Raw genomic sequence first — 17,882 nt, forward strand, 5'->3', positions numbered from 1 at the left:
TTTGTTGCATATTGTCATTCAATGCTGACTTCAGTTTTCCTAACTGAAATATACAAGTGGGTCCTGCATCAAAAAGTTGCAGTGTGGAGTACTTCTGTTCAGGTTCCTTCCTCTATGGCTGAGTGGGGATTTGAATCCAGGTGTCTCCATTTATGTCTTCCTCTATCAATGGGGTGGGGAACCTTTGGTCTTCCTGATGTTGCTGAACTACAACCCCCATCAGTCCCAGCAAACAGGGACAATGGGAGTTGTGGTTCAGCAACATCGGGAGGACAAAGGTTTCCGCACCCCTGCTCTGTTGTAGAGGCTAAAAATGGCTTATGGCAATTTTTCTAAATGTTACTAGTTCTGTCCCCTAGACACTCATATTAGGTGCTCTAGTTGCTACTGATGTAATTTAAATCATACTCTCATCTTAAATATACTTTTTCATACATTCTACAGACTTTACTTATAAGCACAAGTGTTTAAAAACAAGAACCACAATTTACTTATTTATTTTATTTCCTCGCATTTCAATCCCACCTTTTTTCCATCACAGAATCCAGAGTGGCATACATTTGGTTCCCAGGCAGTCACCATTCAGGCACTGACCAGGCCTGCTTAACTTCAGCAAGTTGATAGCCTCATATGCCTTGCAATTCTCAAGCAGTAGCATCCTGGGCCAACCAATTCAAGATGATTTCCAGAAATGTTTAATATAAACGCATTAATTGCCTTCAATAAGCAAAGGTATGACAAAGAGAAGTTTAACATTAGATTACTTGTTGGTTGCCAACAAAAGAAAACTGGGGGGAAAGCAAAGCCCCAACAGCAGCCCATCTAATACAATCAATATTTATAATGTTGCCTTTAAAACATCATACAGGGATATGTAAGCAACTTTAAGCATCAGCATGCATGCTAATAGACATAAGATGAAATGTTAGAGAAATTACAATGGAAATGAATGACAACACTTCAACATTTAGACAACCACTTTAAAGATGTATGCTGAAATTAGAAGTTGAATTAGTAGAACTCCATCTTAATATTTTAAATTATTGTGAAGATTCATATTCACAGCATGTTTTGAATAGAAAGGTGACATTACAATTCAAATAAATGGACAACTGACAGATAACAAGAGTGTCTCTTCCTTGAAGGCTGCTATCTTTCCCCTGAGGCCCCTTGAATCACAGAAATCCATTAAGTAAGTTTCAAGCTAACACATTATCCAACATATACCAAGTTACTATTATTTGAGGAATTTGTTTAATCTCATTAAGAGATGAATCACATCCATTATTATTACATACACATTCATTGTTACCAGAGCTTGGAAAAGTTACTTTTTTGAACAACAACTCCCATCAGCCCCAACCAGCATGGCCACTGTATTGGGCTGATGGGAGTTGTAGTTCAAAAAAGTAACTTTTCCAAGCTCTGATTGTTACTACATACATGTTACTTATATTTAATCCTGAGAAATGAAGTGGTCTCCACCATGCACTAGGATAAAGAGCCAGCTCCCTCTAAAGGACATTATTTCCATTTTAATTTCTTAGAAATTTGGCCTGTTGAAGATCTTTGACAAGGGAATCAAACCACTTTAGGGAACAATTGTGTGGGGTTGTTGAATAGCAAAAGCTTCTATTACATTTATATGCTAAAGGGGATGTATCACATTCTATAAAACATCCTTCAGTGGCATTAAAGTGTGCCTGGAGCACAATTTGATCGTGACAGTGCTTGGATGGGAACTCAAAGCAGGGGAAGGTTTGTATGAAGGAAACTAAAGGCAACAAGCTTCTCCACAGAATGAGGGGGAAGGTAATCACAACAGAGGCACTTAAGCATCCCAGGCTAAATAATAGATATTTTTTACTAAAAATAGAGATTATTTTAGGAATATATATAGATCAAATGCAGCCATTGCATCTTCATTCACATGCACGCACAGCTCTTGAGGGTACAATAGATCTGCCACATATACCTTGTGAATTAAGAAAGATGGATGACAAGAAAAAATAAACTGGCAGGGAATGCACTGGTAGAACATACCTAGAGTATTTCCTTTTCAATGGTGACAATGGAAACCCATACATACAAGCTCCTTAGCTTTTTATTCTGCTCATTGAATAATGTTTTTGCACAGTGTGACACCAACAAAGAGTTAATGCTATTAAAAATATCATTTCACTATCTCTGAATTCCCTCCACACTTTCTTCAGAATACTGAGATAATATATGTGACACCTTTTACACAATAATTGTGTGAATGTTTGCTGGTGTGGAGGAACAAGTCCAGACTGGGATTGAGGGGATAATCCTTTGCCCCCTACTGTGGCAGTGATCTGGATTGGGGCCCCACATCAGCTATATAATCTTTAAATTAAAAAAAAAACTTTTACACAAGTGCTAATTGTGTCAATGGTTTGTGTCACATGTAGTTTGGCCCTGTGTTATAAAGCTGCATACCTATGAAACTCTCTGGATCCACACTACAATTGTAGCTCCTGATCCCAAAAATATGGTTTAGTCAACAGATTTATTGAAGTGGTTTCACTATCTTTTACATGACTCCGTATCTTATGCCAGATGCTATGGAAAGCATGGAAGTGTCTATTGGCGGAGAAAAGTTTTGTGAAAGTGTAACCGGTGTAATTTTATATAGGTAATTCATTGTCTCTCTGTAATTAAATTTTGAACAGCAGGGAATGTTTCCTTCAACCGACCCTGTAGGATTAGCCATTTGTCATTGGTAAACGGAGTCTTTGCTGAAAACTGGAACAGCAAGCATAACCCATTTTATAACGGAAACAGTTCTGAAACAAAGAACATAGCTATAGCGCAACCATTTTAACACCAGCCACAGGGGAAACCTAGGAAACTATCTACAGGGAACGCTTGGGAAAGCAGTTTGATTAAGGATGAAGAACATGGTTGCAGTCAGGGGAGGTCATGGTTAACAAACCTGCTAAAAGTTATTTGAAGATATTACTGCCATGACATATAGGAAAAATCTATGACTCTCAGGGCTTCAGTATTTAGTATGTGTGCAATGTCTCCACCATCCTTTCATATATGTACTGAATCTTCTTTGCTATTGATGTCATAATTTCACCGATTTCTTCCCCTGCTCCTGTAGCTAAATTGCATGTTTCTGATCCTTAATCTAAGTAACACTGACAGTGCCATCGAATCCATATTCCACCAATCATATAGTGAAGCTGGTATTATAAAGAGGTAGTATGTTAGGTAAAAAAAACAAATGGTAACCCTCACACACATTTAAAAGTTAATGTAGAAACACAGGCCAAAGGGTATCAAATCAAACAATATACTCTACAAAGTGAAGAGGATCAAAAGAATTCATCTCCCCAGAAATATACAAAGTGATAAACCATCTGGAGTGTGTGAAAGCCTATAAAACAGCTGATATTCACAGAAAAATGGAAATGGACTGCCTTCAAGTCGATCCCAACTTATGACAACCCTATGAATAGGGATTTCATGGTAAGTGGTATTCAGAGGGAGTTTACCATTGCCTCCCTTTGAGGCTAGTCCTCCCCAGCTGGCTAGGGCCTCCTCAGCTTGCCACAGCTGCACAAGCCAGCCCCTTCCTTGTCCGCAACTGCCAGCTGGAGGGCAACTGGGCTCCTTGGGGCTATGCAGCTTGCCCACAGCTGCACAGGTGGCAGGGCACGTAACCCCTGAGCCACTCACTGTGGGGGTGATCTTTAGCTGACCCTTGACACCCAGGAGACACAAGCGGGGATTTGAACTCACAGACTCTGGACTCCCAGCCAGGCTCTCCTCCCCACTGTGCTATACAATAGAATGCCCCCAAACTGGACAAGCTTCACCCAGTTTAGCACTTTTAAGTCCCACTGATTTGAGTGAATGTAATTAAAGCAGATGCTTAGCTGTTTCTACCATTGAAATCAATGTGACTCAATAACCGTGGGTACAAAAAGTGTTAAGATATTTCCAAAACACATCAGAAGCTGAAATGTGCTGTGCACACAGGCCAGGATACACTAATTAATAAGGAAATCTGAATGTGAGACATTTGGTCAGCTAAAGGTTGAAAGCTAGGGTGCAGATGTATCTTATAACAGCGAGAAGCAGAGATCAAGCTAAGTACATATAGCCTGGAGTTTCTCCTTCTTACGCTCCTCAGACAGGGGCAGAAAAATTGAATTTGTAGTGGCAACCCGAAATACATGTATGTTTAAAAAGCCAAAGGAGGGTTGTCGTCTTACTGTTTTCACTGTCAGGGTTGTGAGGTATAGGTGAACATTCCTTTCTCATCTGAGGCCTATCACCATATCCTTGTTTTTAAGTGGGAGGGGAGGAACAGAGAGAAAGATGGGCAGTTGGCAAGCAAGTAACCAGATGGGGCCTGCAGACCACCAACATATATTCCAGAGGATCAAAGAAAGATTTGAGATTCCCACAACCACATTAGATTCTTTGATTTGACCTCTGATATTTTATCTGGTGCTTACTACTATTTTACTGACAGTATTCATTCATGATTTTGTACGTTGTCATCTGCAGTTGTTATTTGATTGCAAGTACATTTTACTATTAAAAGATGGGATAGAAATTACTTAAATAAATCCACTCAGACAGTTGCTTTGGCTGTGAAAGTGAATGAACTGATACTGTCTTGCCCATTACGTGAAGCCACTGTTATTGACTATGGGTGATATTCAACAATAGTCATAGTCAGAAGAAATTAATTTAAATGAATGGGCTTATACAACTTAAATCCATTTATTTCATTGGGTCTACTCTGAGTGTGATTAATGTTGGCTATCACCCTAGGCTCTTTGCCTTTCAAAACACCAAGAGGCTATGTTAATATGTCCAAGAACAAGAAAGCAGTTCATATATTATACATGAACCTTGTCTACTCAAGTACATGCAAAAGTTTATTTTATGAACTTTAGCTGTAGGGAAATGAGACTTTTCTTGAAAGCGAACATTTTACAAACTGTTTCCTTTGCCTTTGCAAGTTTTGCAGAAACACCGCAGGTTGGGGAATCCCCAGCCAACTATTATTACAACCAATGCTAACTTGGTAAGAGGCACGCTTGTTATATCATCAGAAATAAATGTTATTTATTATTAGAGCTGTGATCCTCTAACCAACTGAACAAAAAAAATGTAAACCAGCAATGCTCATGAACCTGAATATGACTGATATCCAAAGATCATTGTTACAACATTATTATTCTTTTAGGACATTTCTGATGCAACATCATCATTGAATCACCTTTTACGTATATGTCTCAAGGCATTACACACATATCATAGTAAGTTAAATTGGTTTTTAAGTCAGTACAAAAAAACCAAACCAAAAATAGATTTTAAAACAATATAAAATGAGCAAAGACCTTTTCATCTAGCTGGAAAAGTTTGTCAAAACAAAAATGTCTTCAATTGTTTATGGAACATACAGATTGTCATATATCAACAGAAATGCTGTTCCACAGAACAGAGGCAACCACACTGGTGGGTATCAGCAGCCTGCTTCAAGGCAGCAGGCACCACCCATTCCCACAAAGACATGTTCACCACACCCTGGACACACCCAGCTATGCCCCCCCTTGCATGAAGGGCAAGGGTCAAGCGGGTGCATATTGAGCACATTCTCACGAACACCTTGTCAATGGCATGACACTGCAAAAACTGCAATTGATCCCACATAGCACAGCTTGATGGAGCATTGGAAGCCACATTTGGAGCTGCTTCAACCATGGTATATGCCTCACTATGGAGGCAAACAACTTTATAAGTATTTTATTGGCATCAGTTTTCTGGAGTGTTCATCTATATTTGTATTTTTTAACTTTTTTATACTTTTGTATTCTTATTGTAATGGCTAGCTTTCCCTTTGAGTTGGGCCCCAACTATGCCCTACACAGGAGGGGGGGGAATCTGAGAGCCTGAGGAAGTGCAAAAGGAGAGGGTACTGCACACAAAAACAAGGCTGGTCATCTGAGCACATCCCCAATTTGTCCCACAGGCAATGCTGCATCACCAGGTGAGGAAAAGGAAAATCAGACAGGACTAGAGAGTACACTGAAGACCTATATTACTTTAAAGAAATATATTATAAAATAAGTCCCTGTCCATTTTCTTACAAGTAATCAGAGGACCCGCAATGTACAAATGTCTGTCTGATGCATTCCAGAGCTTGGAAAAGTTACTTTTTTGAACTACAACTCCCATCAGCCCAATCCAGTGGCCATGCTGGCTGGGGCTGATGGGAGTTGTAGTTCAAAAAAGTAACTTTTCCAAGCTCTGTCATTTCCATTCACACTCCTCACACTTGACAAGCCTGATTTACTATTATACCAGATATAACCATTATGCTCAGTATCAAGGTGACCACTTATAAAAATGTTAATAAGAACCTATTAGTTTTTATTACTGAATCTTGCAGAACGAAAGTAACTGTTGGCTTATGCAGCCCTTCTGCATGCACAGCAGCCATGACAGCATGCTATGTTTCCATGCTGCTCTGCTCTGAACACCTGCTTTATGCTGGCCTCTCACTGCCCAGGGCATCTGTTCAAAATTTAACTTCCAAATGCACCACATTTTGATTTCCCCTAGGAATCTTTTGACAATCTTCATACTGCAAACCAACAAAGCAGCAGCACAGCTTACATGGCCTTACAAAAGTGCCTTATGATTGCCTTTCATTTCACTAGTAAGAAGCGGCAACTCTTAAAATGCTCTTGCTTTAGTCCCATGGGAGCCTGCTGTTCTGAGTGATCAGCAAAGTACTTTAGGGCATTAGGTACTCATTGAAAGGCGTGAAAAGTAAGTATGCTTAGTTGGAAAAAAATCTTGAATGTGTATATTACAATGTAGCCATTGCTAGGAAATTTCCCTGAAAATAATTCCACAGATGCAAAATCGCAACATGATTTTCATGTCAAATTCTTGAGACTTTCATAACTAAAAGCTGGATAATAGATTAGATAAGGAAGGATTTGCACTGTGATTTTGCAGAATTTCCAATAACTGTACGGGGAAGGGGCTAAAGAGCCCATAATTAGGCAGAAAGGATAGACAGTATAAGAGGCCTTACTGAAATGGAATTTGTCTAGTATTATTGCCTTAAAGGGAAAAATCACCAACGTTCATTATCTGAACCAGAGTCCATTAGGGACCTCCCAAACTTTTAGACGCCAAAGGCATAAAGCACCTGGGGTCTCAGATGAGGGATTTCAACAGCAAGGCCTGGGACTTGTGAGCAAATTCCATTGAAAAAAACTATGCACAGCTAAATCTTATCTCATTTTTTGATCAGGTAACCTCCCTTGTAGACTGTGGGAATGCTGTGGATATAATATACCTCGACTTCAGCAAAGCTTTTGACAAAGTGCCCCATCATATTCTGATTAGCAAGCTAGCTAAATGTGGGCTGGATGGAACCACTATCAGTTGGATCCACAGTTGGCTCCAGAATCTTATTCAAAGAGTGTTTATCAATGGTTCATTCTCAAACTGGGCAGAAGTAACAAGTGGGGTACCACAGGGCTCGGTCCTGGGCCCAGTGCTCTTCAACATTTTTATTAACGACTTGGATGAGGAGGTACAGAGCATGCTTATCAAATTTGCAGATGATACAAAATTGGGGGGCATAGCTAATACCATGAAAGACAGAAAGAAAATTCACAGGGACCTTGATAGGCTGGAGCATTGGGCTGAAAACATGCAATTTAACAGGAATAAATGCAAAGTTCTACACTTAGGAAAAAGAAACCAAATGCACAGTTATAAGATGGGGGATACTTCACTCAGCAATACGACATGTGAGAAGGATCTTGGAATTGTCGTTGACCACAAGCTGAATATGAGTCAACAGTGTGATGTGGCTGCAAAAAAGGCAAATGCTATTTTAGGCTGCATTAACAAAAGTATAGTTTCCAAATCGCATGGAGTATTAGTTCCCCTCTATTCAGCACTGGTTAGGCCTCATCTTGAATACTGTGTCCAGTTCTGGTCTCCGCACTTCAAGAAGGATGCAGACAAACTGAAACAGGTTCAGAGGAGGGCAACAAAGATGATCAGGGGACTGGAAACAAAGCCCTATGAGGAGAGATTGAAAGAACTGGGCATGTTTAGCCTGGAGAAGACTGAGGGGAGATATGATAGCACTCTTCAAGCACATGAAAGGTTTTCACACAGAGGAGGGCCGGGATCTCTTCTTGATCGTCCCAGAGTGCAGGACACGGAATAATGGGCTGAAGTTGCAGGAAGCCAGATTTTGACTGGACATCAGGAAAAACTTCCTAACTGTTAGAGCCATATGACAATGGAATCAATTACCTAGAGAGGTAGTGGACTCTCCGACACTGGAGGCCTTCAAGAGGCAGCTGGTCAGCCATCTGTTGGGAATGCTTTGATTTGGATTCCTGCATTGAGCAGGGGGTTCAACTTGATTGCCTTATAGGCCCCTTCCAACTATACTATTCTATGATTCTAAATTCTTCGCATGTTTATTCAGAACTATATGTCACTTGGTTAAGTGGGGCTTACTCCCAACAAGTAAATATATACAGGATTGCAATCATAGTTGTATCACAATCCATTACTCAGTACTGTAGTTCTTTCTATAGATGCTTCAAGAAAAAATAGCATTACCTTGTGCAGAAGGTTGTGTTTTTTAATATGTTGTTGTTATATGCCTTCAAGGCAATTATGACTTATGGCAACCCTATGAATCTTTTTTGGCAGAGCTTGGAAAAGTTACTTTTTTGAACTACAACTCCCATCAGCCCAATCCAGTGGCCATGCTGACTGGGGCTGATGGGAGTTGTAGTTCAAAAAAGTAACTTTTCCAAGCTCTGTTTTTTGGATATATTCACAGGGTTTTCATGGTAAGAGGTATTCAGAGATGGTTTACCATTGCCTTCCTCTAAGCCTATGGCACCCAGTAGTCCCAGGCAGTCTCTCATCCAACTAACCAGGCCTGACCCTGCTTAGCTTCTGAGATCAGGCGAGATCGGGTGCGTTCAGGGTAGTATGGCCGTAGGCATTTTTTAATATAAACTGCTGCAAAATAGTCATGCTTGCTTCCTTAAGGCTAAGGTATTTTAAAGAAGACAGCTACAGCAGTGCACACTGTAAGTATTAAATATGAACATTTTGAGAAAAGAAAATGAGAAAATGTTTTTGAATGAAATCTGGCTCCCCTTCTGATCATGTTTTTCTTTGTAATCACAGATAGTTCCTCCACCTCTAACACTGCAATCTAGTGCATATTTATTCACTGATTTCAATGGAACTTATATCCAAGGTATTTTATCTCCCATACCACCCTTAAATGAATGTCATCTACTAATTTGGATTACCTGATCAATAATGACTGGGTATATTTGTGGAAAGGAATTGTAGTTCAATTTGTACTTCGCTTTGTGATTTGCTCTCATATTGTTGCACCCATAAATTCACAATTGAAAATCCTGATAAATTATTTGTTATGAGGACATGTCAGCCAGCTCAAACAGTATGCTAAAACTAGCAAGAGATATATAAATTGATGTTTTCAGCAAGCAAAGCTGGATCCTACATAACTTTTGCCTCAGCCTGTACAATTTCTATCAAAACAATTTTAAACAAAAAATCAATCCCTGTTACACAACAAGGAACACCAAATAAATAAACCAATCCCAAAGGTTAACATCTGAAAAGGAAGAATGACAGGACATGCTGCAAACAAACACACATATATGAATTAGTGTTTCAGTGGCTAACACCAACAATCCTGAAAGGGCTCTTGCACTTTTCAGAGTTGCCCAGAAGGAAAATTCCACTAGTAATCACTCTAATAGAAGAAGCCATACAAAGAAATTCCCTCTTCGATGAAACAAAAGCCCTTTCAGATTTTGCAACTAGATGCAAATATGTACAAATGTACAAATTGATTATATCCAAGTCTTCCATAGGTCCACTGATCTTAAAGTATAATCTGAAAGATTACTATAGAAATAAATTCCATATTTTCTTCTTTTCAGACACAGGAATCTCTTTGCAGGCAAACACATTTTTTGTAGTCCTTGGTATACAGAGATCTCTCCCTACACTCAGCAAAACCACAAGCTAGACTATCAGAAAAGAATTAGTCATCTAAGGCAACTGCAAAACAGTTGTTAAATAAGATTAAGGCTACCTTTACAGTGGATAACAATGTCAGTCTGATCACTACTAATCTACTGAATTTCGTCCACTGTTCTTGCAGATTATAAGCAATGGAAGTATCCTATAAGGTTGATGGAAAGGTTTTTCCATCTGTAACAAAAGCATTCCCCCCTCTAGGATGCACACCTGAACATGGTGAGGGGTTTTTAGAGTGTTGAAGAAGCTGAGAGCAATGCCGTCAGGAGTCTAGACCAAGAGGCTAGACTTCTAGCAGGGGCACTCAAGGAGGAATGGTCAAAACTGAGACAGCAGACTAAGATGCATCCAAACTCAGAAGAAGGCAATGGTAAACCACCTCTGAATACCTCTTACCACGAAAAACCTATGAACAGATTATCCAGAATGCAACACGAGATAGTGCTGGAAGATGAGACCTCCAGGTCAGAAGGCTACTCTACTCGGGAAAGAACAAAGGACGAGTAGCGCTGTGACAAATGATGTGGGTGGGTCAAAGCCGAAAAGAAGCCCAGAGGCTGATGCACACAGATGTGAAAGGAGGGTCTGGAGTTGTACAATGTACACAATAAGAACATGGAATGTGAGAAGCATGAACCAAGGAAAGTTAGAAATTGTCAAGCAAGAAATGGAACATATCAACATTACAATACTTGGCATGAGAGAATCAAAATGGATGGGAATGGGACACTTTCAATCAGGCAACTATAAAATATTTTATGCAGGAAATGAGAAATTAAGAAGAAATGGGGTTGCTTTAATAGTGACAAGTGATGTAGCAAAAGCAACTCGGAGCTATAATGCAAGGTCTGAGTGAGTTATATCAATGAGATAAAAGGGGAAACCTATTAACATAACCATCATCCAAGTCTATGCTCCAATGACAAACGCAGAAGAAGAGGAACTGAAAAGAGTTTAAGTACAGGAAGAATTTGCTACCAGGCCAAGTTCAAGGTTCTAGTTTTGGTGTACAAAGCCCTATACAGCTTGGGACCAGGAGACCTGAAAGACCGTCTTATCCCTTATATACCCAGTTGATCACTGCGCTCTGCAGGTGAGGGCCTCCTGCAGATACCATCTTATCAGGAGGTCCATTCTGCACAACATAGGAAACGGACCTTTAGTGTTGTGGCACCTACCCTTTGGAATTTCCTCCCCTTAAATATTGGACAGGCGCCATCTCTGTTATCTTTTCAGTGCCTATTGAAGACCTTCCTCTTTCAACAAGCCTTATAAATTGAGACCTTATCCCAGTCTGCATCTGTGTTGGAATTGCTTTTTAATATGTTTTTTAAACCTTTTTAAAAAAAATATTAAAAAATTAAACCTTTTTTTAAAGATGATCTGAAAGGTTTTTAAAGAAATGTTTTTAAAGATGTTTTGTTTTAATGTATTTCAAAGTTTGTTCTTATGAAGTTTTAATGTGTTTTACTGCTTTTGTTTGCCACCCTGGGCTCCTGCTGGGAGGAAAGGCGGCATATAAATCAAATAAATAAATAAGAAATAAGAAATTGATCACACACCAAAAACAAGATGTGCTGATAATCATGGGAGACTGGAATGCAAAAGTAGGAAACAGAGAAGAACTAGGAATTGTGGGGAAATGGGGCTTAGGAGATAGAAATGAAGCTGGAGAAAGACTTTTTGAATTCTGTGAAGCCAATCATTTGTTTCTTGCAAACACATTTTTGAGCAACCAAAAAGAAGACTGTACACGTGGACATCACCAAATGGCCAACATAGGATTCAAATTGATTATATAATTGGTAATAGAAGATAGAGAAGTTCCATACTTTCTGCGAAAACAAGACCAGGAGCAGACTGTGGTACAGATCATAAACTGGTAATATCAAAAATCAGAGTAAAGCTAAAGAAGAACAACAAAGCAATTATAATACCAAAATACAATTTAAATAACATCCCAGAACAATACAAAGATCCAATAAGGAACAGATTTGAGCCTTTAAACTTAGTTGACAGAGAACCAGAAAGAGAGATTATTAGGGAAGAATGCAAAAAGACAATACCTCTAGTTAAAAAGAGAGAAAGACCTCAATGGATGACTGAAGAAACTCTTGAAATGGTTAAAGAGAAAAGGAAAGCAAAGGCAAAAGGAGATAGAAACACTGTTAGAACCCTAAATACAACTATACAGCCACTACTACATAGGGACAAAGAGAACTATTACAATAGTTATTATAGAGAAATAAAAGATAAGAAAAAGATTAGAGAAATTAAAGGAAATTTAAACCAAGAGTAGGGATGTTGAATGATCAACAGGGGAACACACTGACTGACCGAGATAAAATAAAAGGAAGCAATACACTGAAGAACCGTATAAAAGAGATGCAAGGATGACAAATTCATTCATGGAGGATCCGTATGAAAAAGAACCAGAAATTTTAGAATGTGAGGTGAAAGCTGCTCTTACAATATTTGGAAGAAACAGATCACCAGGAACAGATGGCATACCAATAGAGTTGCTACAAGCTACTGAAACTCAGTCTGTCCAAATTGTGACAAAAATTTGTCAACAAATGTGGAAAAGCAAACAATGGCCTACAGACTGGAAGCATTCAATATACATCCCAATTCTAAAGAAAGGGGATCCCAGGGAATGCAGTCAAACTATTGCCTTAATATCCCATGTAAGTAAAGTAATGCTCAAGATTCTACAATGGCTCTTACCATATATGGATTGAGAGACACCAGATGTCCAAGTTGGATTTAGAGAGGGAAGAGGTACCAGATATCATATTGCAAACATACATTGGATAATGGAATGGACCAAGGAATTTCAGAAAGAAATCACCCTGTGCTTTATAGATTACAGCAAAGCCTTTGACTGTGTAGATCATGAAAAACTATGGAATGCTTTAAAAGAAATGGGGGTGCCACAGCATCTGACTGTCTTGATGTGCAATCTGCAGTCTAGACAAGCGGTTACTGTAAGGACAGAATATGGAGAAACTGATTGGTTCCCAATCGGAAAGGGTGTGAGACAGGGATGTATTTTATCATCCTATTTGTTTAATCTATACACAGAACATACCATACGTAAAGTGGGATTGGACCAAGATGAAGGAGGTGTGAGAATTGGAGGGAGAAATATCAATAATTTAAGATAAGCAGATGATACCATACTACTAGCAGAAACCAGTAATGATGTGAAATGAATGCTGATGAAAGTTAAAGAGGAAACCACAAAAGCAGGACTACAGCTGCATGTCAAGAAGACTAAAGTAATGACAACAGAAGATTTATGTAACTTTAAAATTGACAATGAGGACACTGAACTTGTCAAGGATGATCAATACCTTGGCACAGTCATTAACCAAAATGGAGACAATAGTCAAGAAATCAGAAGGCGGCTAGGACTGGGGAGGGCAGCTATGAGAGGACTAGAAAAGGTCCTCAAATGCAAAGATGTATCACTGAACACTAAAGTCAGGATCATTCAGACCATAGTATTCCCAATCTCTATGTATGGATGTGAAAGTTGGACAATGAAAAAAGCGGATAAGAGAAAAATAAACTCATTTGAAATGCGGCATTGGAGGAGAGCTTTGTACACACGATGGACTGGGAAAAAAACATCAGAACAAATGAAACCAGAACTATCACTAGAAGCTAAAATGATGAAACTGAGGTTATCATACTTTGGACACATCATGAGAAGACATGATTCACTAGAAAAGACAATAATGCTGGGAAAAACAAGGGAGTAGAAAAAGAGGAAGGCCAAACAAGAGATGGATTGATTCCATAAAGGAAGCCACAGACCTGAACTTACAAGATCTGTATAGGGTGGTTTATAACAGATGCTATTGAAGATCACTGATTCATAGGGTCGCCACAAGTCGTAATTGATTTGAAGGCATATAACAACAAGGAAAGCATTGTATGCATTTTCTTTCTTTTCAGCTACCTCTCCTGATGATAAAATAGGTTTCATTCCACCAAAATGTTATTGGCAAAGTAAACCAACAGTTTATCTCCTATTTGAATGCTTGGTCTCTCTTATATTGTATAATAAGAGCATTTTTCTACACAATAAAAATTAAAGAAAAAAATCCTAAAGGCTGTTGACACATCACAACTGTGCATGCTGGGAAAAATACGTGTCTTCTGTAACTGGTAAGTCGAGCAGAACTGTTTTCTTCACCTGTGATAATATGAATTGGGCTTTACCAGGGTACTCACAATGCAGCAAACATTTCTGCCACACTTCATGCATTGTACAGTAACACATATTTTCCTACAAAAATTAGAGCATTGGAAGAAAGGTTATTTAGAGGTCCTGAAAACCCTATATCGGGGTGGGGAACCTCAGGCCCAGGGGCCCAACATGGCCCTCCAGGGCTCCATTTGGCCCTTCAGACTCTACACAGGCCACACTCTCCTTGAGCGCTTTTGCCTGTCTTGAATTGTGGTAATACCTCTTGCCTATGGCCATACTACCATGAACAAGCCTGATCTCGTAAGCTAAGCAGGGTCAGGCCTGGTTAGTACTTGGATGGGAGACTGCCTGGGCATACCGGGTGCCGTAGGCTTAGAGGAAGGCAACAGTAAACCGCCTCTGAATACCTCTTACCAGGAAAATCCTATGAACATATCGAAAAAGATTCATAGGGCCGCCATAAGTCATTAATCGAGTTGAAGGCATATAACAAAATACCTCTTGCTTGTGTGTGTCTGTGTGTGTGGATATATGGTTCTGACCTTTGCATGGCTGGAATATAATCAGCCCAGGGTGGGGCAAATGGGTGTACCACCAGCCCCAAAGCTGTGCTTTGCCTCCCCCCCAGCATTTTTTTTAAATTAATTTGTGGCGTGACAGACAATGACAACCTCCATTTAAACAATGACAGTTTGTTTCAAGAACAGGAGCAATTTAAGAATAGGATCATCTGAAAAATTCAGTGAATAAGGCAGGGCGAGCGCACAACAAAAGCCTCATCTGGAAGAGCCCCCAAAAGTCTGGTCACTCAAGACTGTCTCTGACTGAGGGTGGATTTTTCAGGATCACAATCGCTCTATAATTTCTTAACTAATCCTGGGGAAAAAAAACCTGCACAGTAACAAGACCCTTGAAGAGTTAAGTATTAGAACTTTGTACCATAGACTAGATGTAGACTCCACCCCTTGGACTTTCCTTTGCTCTGTGAAACAGAGTTGCTTCAAAGAAAGGGTGCCAGCTGAGGAATCAGCAAAAGGAACATACAAAATCTGCGCAGAGTTGGGGAGGGGGGTTTGTATGTCCATCTTCTAACCAAGCTGTTGCCATGTCCCACCACATTGAAGATCCTGCCGCTGCTCATTCAGTGGTCTTATTTGGGAGGAGAACTGCCCACTCTGCACACTGAAACATGGGAAATGCTACCAGGACCTTTGTCAGATGACTGATGTCTATATGTTTTGCCTTTCCAAACTCCCTTAGATTTATGTTTTGGGCTGCAGGGGAACATACACAAGCCCTAAAAGAGTCTCAGTTGCACAAGGCAAAGCAGAACTTAACTGGAAGGGCAGAGGCTCTTTTCCTTCTCATGGCATAATTCCTGGAAGCCCTCTCTACCAAAGGCAATTGAAAAACTGAGTACAGACAACCCTAGCCTCATCAAGAGAGAAATTATTAGTTGTGACAAAGTGAAAATCAAATTATCTTTTATAACAGTTTGAGCAACGACAGGAACCTTGTCAAAACCTGTTATCAGGGGCATAAAACTTTATTCAAGTTCCCAAAACTGTATAAACTTTTACATGTGATTGTACAACAGCTACTGCTTGCCTGACCCTAATCTGCTTTATGTTTAGGAATTCTAAGTAAGGGCCAGAAGAGACTTGACCTCGGAGATCTGAGATCAAAACTAACTTTTTTTAAAAAGTGGTCCAATTTTGATTAGATCAGCATTGTGCTAAGGAACCTTTCCCCTACACAGTTTTCACAATATATCTCACCCTCCAAATGTTACTAGCCTCACTGATGAAGAAATAATACATGTACAGTACAGATACGTGGTGCCCCCCTCTGCCCTGCCCCAACAGTAGCTTTGGAAGAGAAGGAAGTGCAATATAGCTTAAGAAAATGGCATAGGAAATTGGGGTTTTTTTCTCCTTCTAAAGTCAGGCAATCTTATCACAGATCTCCATGTCACATCTCCCTTGGATCTTAAAGAGTTCCTTTAATGATTACATCATTTTTTCATTAACCGAGCATCCCACCCAGCCTTTTCTTTTTTACAGGGATTATATGTGCAAATAAATTGCACTTAACTGCACACCCCTATGCATGTCTAATATGCTCCAATGACTTTAATGCATACTTACCTATACACAGGTAAGTGAATACACATTTGCAACTTAAATCATTTTGAGTGCCTAGATGCATGAGGGATAGGGTGCCTGAGCAGCAAATGACACAGAGACTTTTCTGGGTTCAACAAGGTCACAACTTTATAGGTTACAGCAACCTACATTGGTTATGTAGACATGAGGGATCCATTCATGGTGCAGCACCAATGCTGTCTGATGCAAAGGCACACAGCCTGTGCGCCGGGGTCAGCGCTGGATTAACCATTAAGCAAAATAAGCACGTGCTTAGGGCACCAAGGGAAGGGGGGCACCACAGAGTTTTTTCCCCTAGCTATCATGCCCTTAACTCTCAACTCTTTCACTGCCACACTCGACTTTAGTCAAATTTTTTGTAATTCTTATCTGCCATGTTCGACTTTAATCTGAATTGTTAAAAAAAGTTTTCTTTGGTATGGTGAGTGACTAAAGTTTAAAAGTTTGAAGGTGTCAGACATAGACCTAGAGTTCAGTATGCTTGACTGTCTTACCAACGTTTTTCTGCATGAATTTCAGTGTTTTTCAAACAATTATAAATATATATATATTGCCTTGCATATATTTTTAACATTAATGGTCACAAATTGCACAGCTGAGCGTTCATTTTCTCAGCTCAAGCATATTAAAAATCCCAACAGAACAACTATGCGACAAGACAGGCTGGATGCCTTGTCTCTGCTAAGTATAGAAGCAGATTTGTTACGCCAGATTGGTTTTGTGGACTTGATCAAAGACTTTGCAATTAAAAAATCTAGGAGAAAACTTTTTAAAGTATAAATAAAGTTATAAGTAGGCAACAATGTCAATAAGCATTATTTTGCATCTTTTGATCCATGTATGATGAAATGCTATGTATCGTCAAGGTTAGAAAGCAATGGAATAAACAATGTTTTGTTTCATACAAATAATATTTCTCCATTAGAATATCTTTTTAAAAAATTGTCCACCAACATCGATTTCTGTAGAAACAGGATTTTCAAATTTGAAAAGTATGCTCTTGATATCACGTAATTTCAGTAGAGATAATATGAGATCTTATTTTGCCTTATAATCTTTCAGAGGGTGATTAAAAATAGTTTTCAATAAATTTTTGTATTTGCATTTTTTTCCTTATAACAATTTTATTAAGAAATATATAAAACAGTGTGGAAAATTTGCATTTTTTCTGTTGCCCTAGTTATAAGTAAATAATTTGCTTACATAGCTTACTGCTATTTAGTGTTAAATAAAAATTTTAAAAAACAGTTTTTATTTAATATAGTTGTGGGCTCTGGTCTGGAAGAAAATGAATTTTCAATCTCTTATTTCACCTTCAGCACTTATTGAGTCTTAGGGCTCATCCAGACGACTGCAAAATGTGTGACATGCCC

At 39.2% G+C, this 17,882-nt stretch overlaps 1 protein-coding gene and 2 pseudogenes across 4 annotated transcripts in view; 1 reads left to right on the top strand and 2 right to left on the bottom strand.

Moving 5' to 3' along the window:
- Window positions 1–17,882, bottom strand: part of CTNNA3 (catenin alpha 3) — a 1,138,512-nt gene that overhangs the window by 1,010,584 nt on the left and 110,046 nt on the right. The gene's annotated exons all lie outside the window — the stretch shown is intronic.
- On the bottom strand, window positions 8,930–9,045 carry LOC133389834 (5S ribosomal RNA; annotated as a pseudogene).
- On the top strand, window positions 14,609–14,717 carry LOC133389844 (5S ribosomal RNA; annotated as a pseudogene).

Source organism: Rhineura floridana, chromosome 7, assembly GCF_030035675.1.
Source record: "Rhineura floridana isolate rRhiFlo1 chromosome 7, rRhiFlo1.hap2, whole genome shotgun sequence".
NCBI lineage: Eukaryota > Metazoa > Chordata > Lepidosauria > Squamata > Rhineuridae > Rhineura > Rhineura floridana.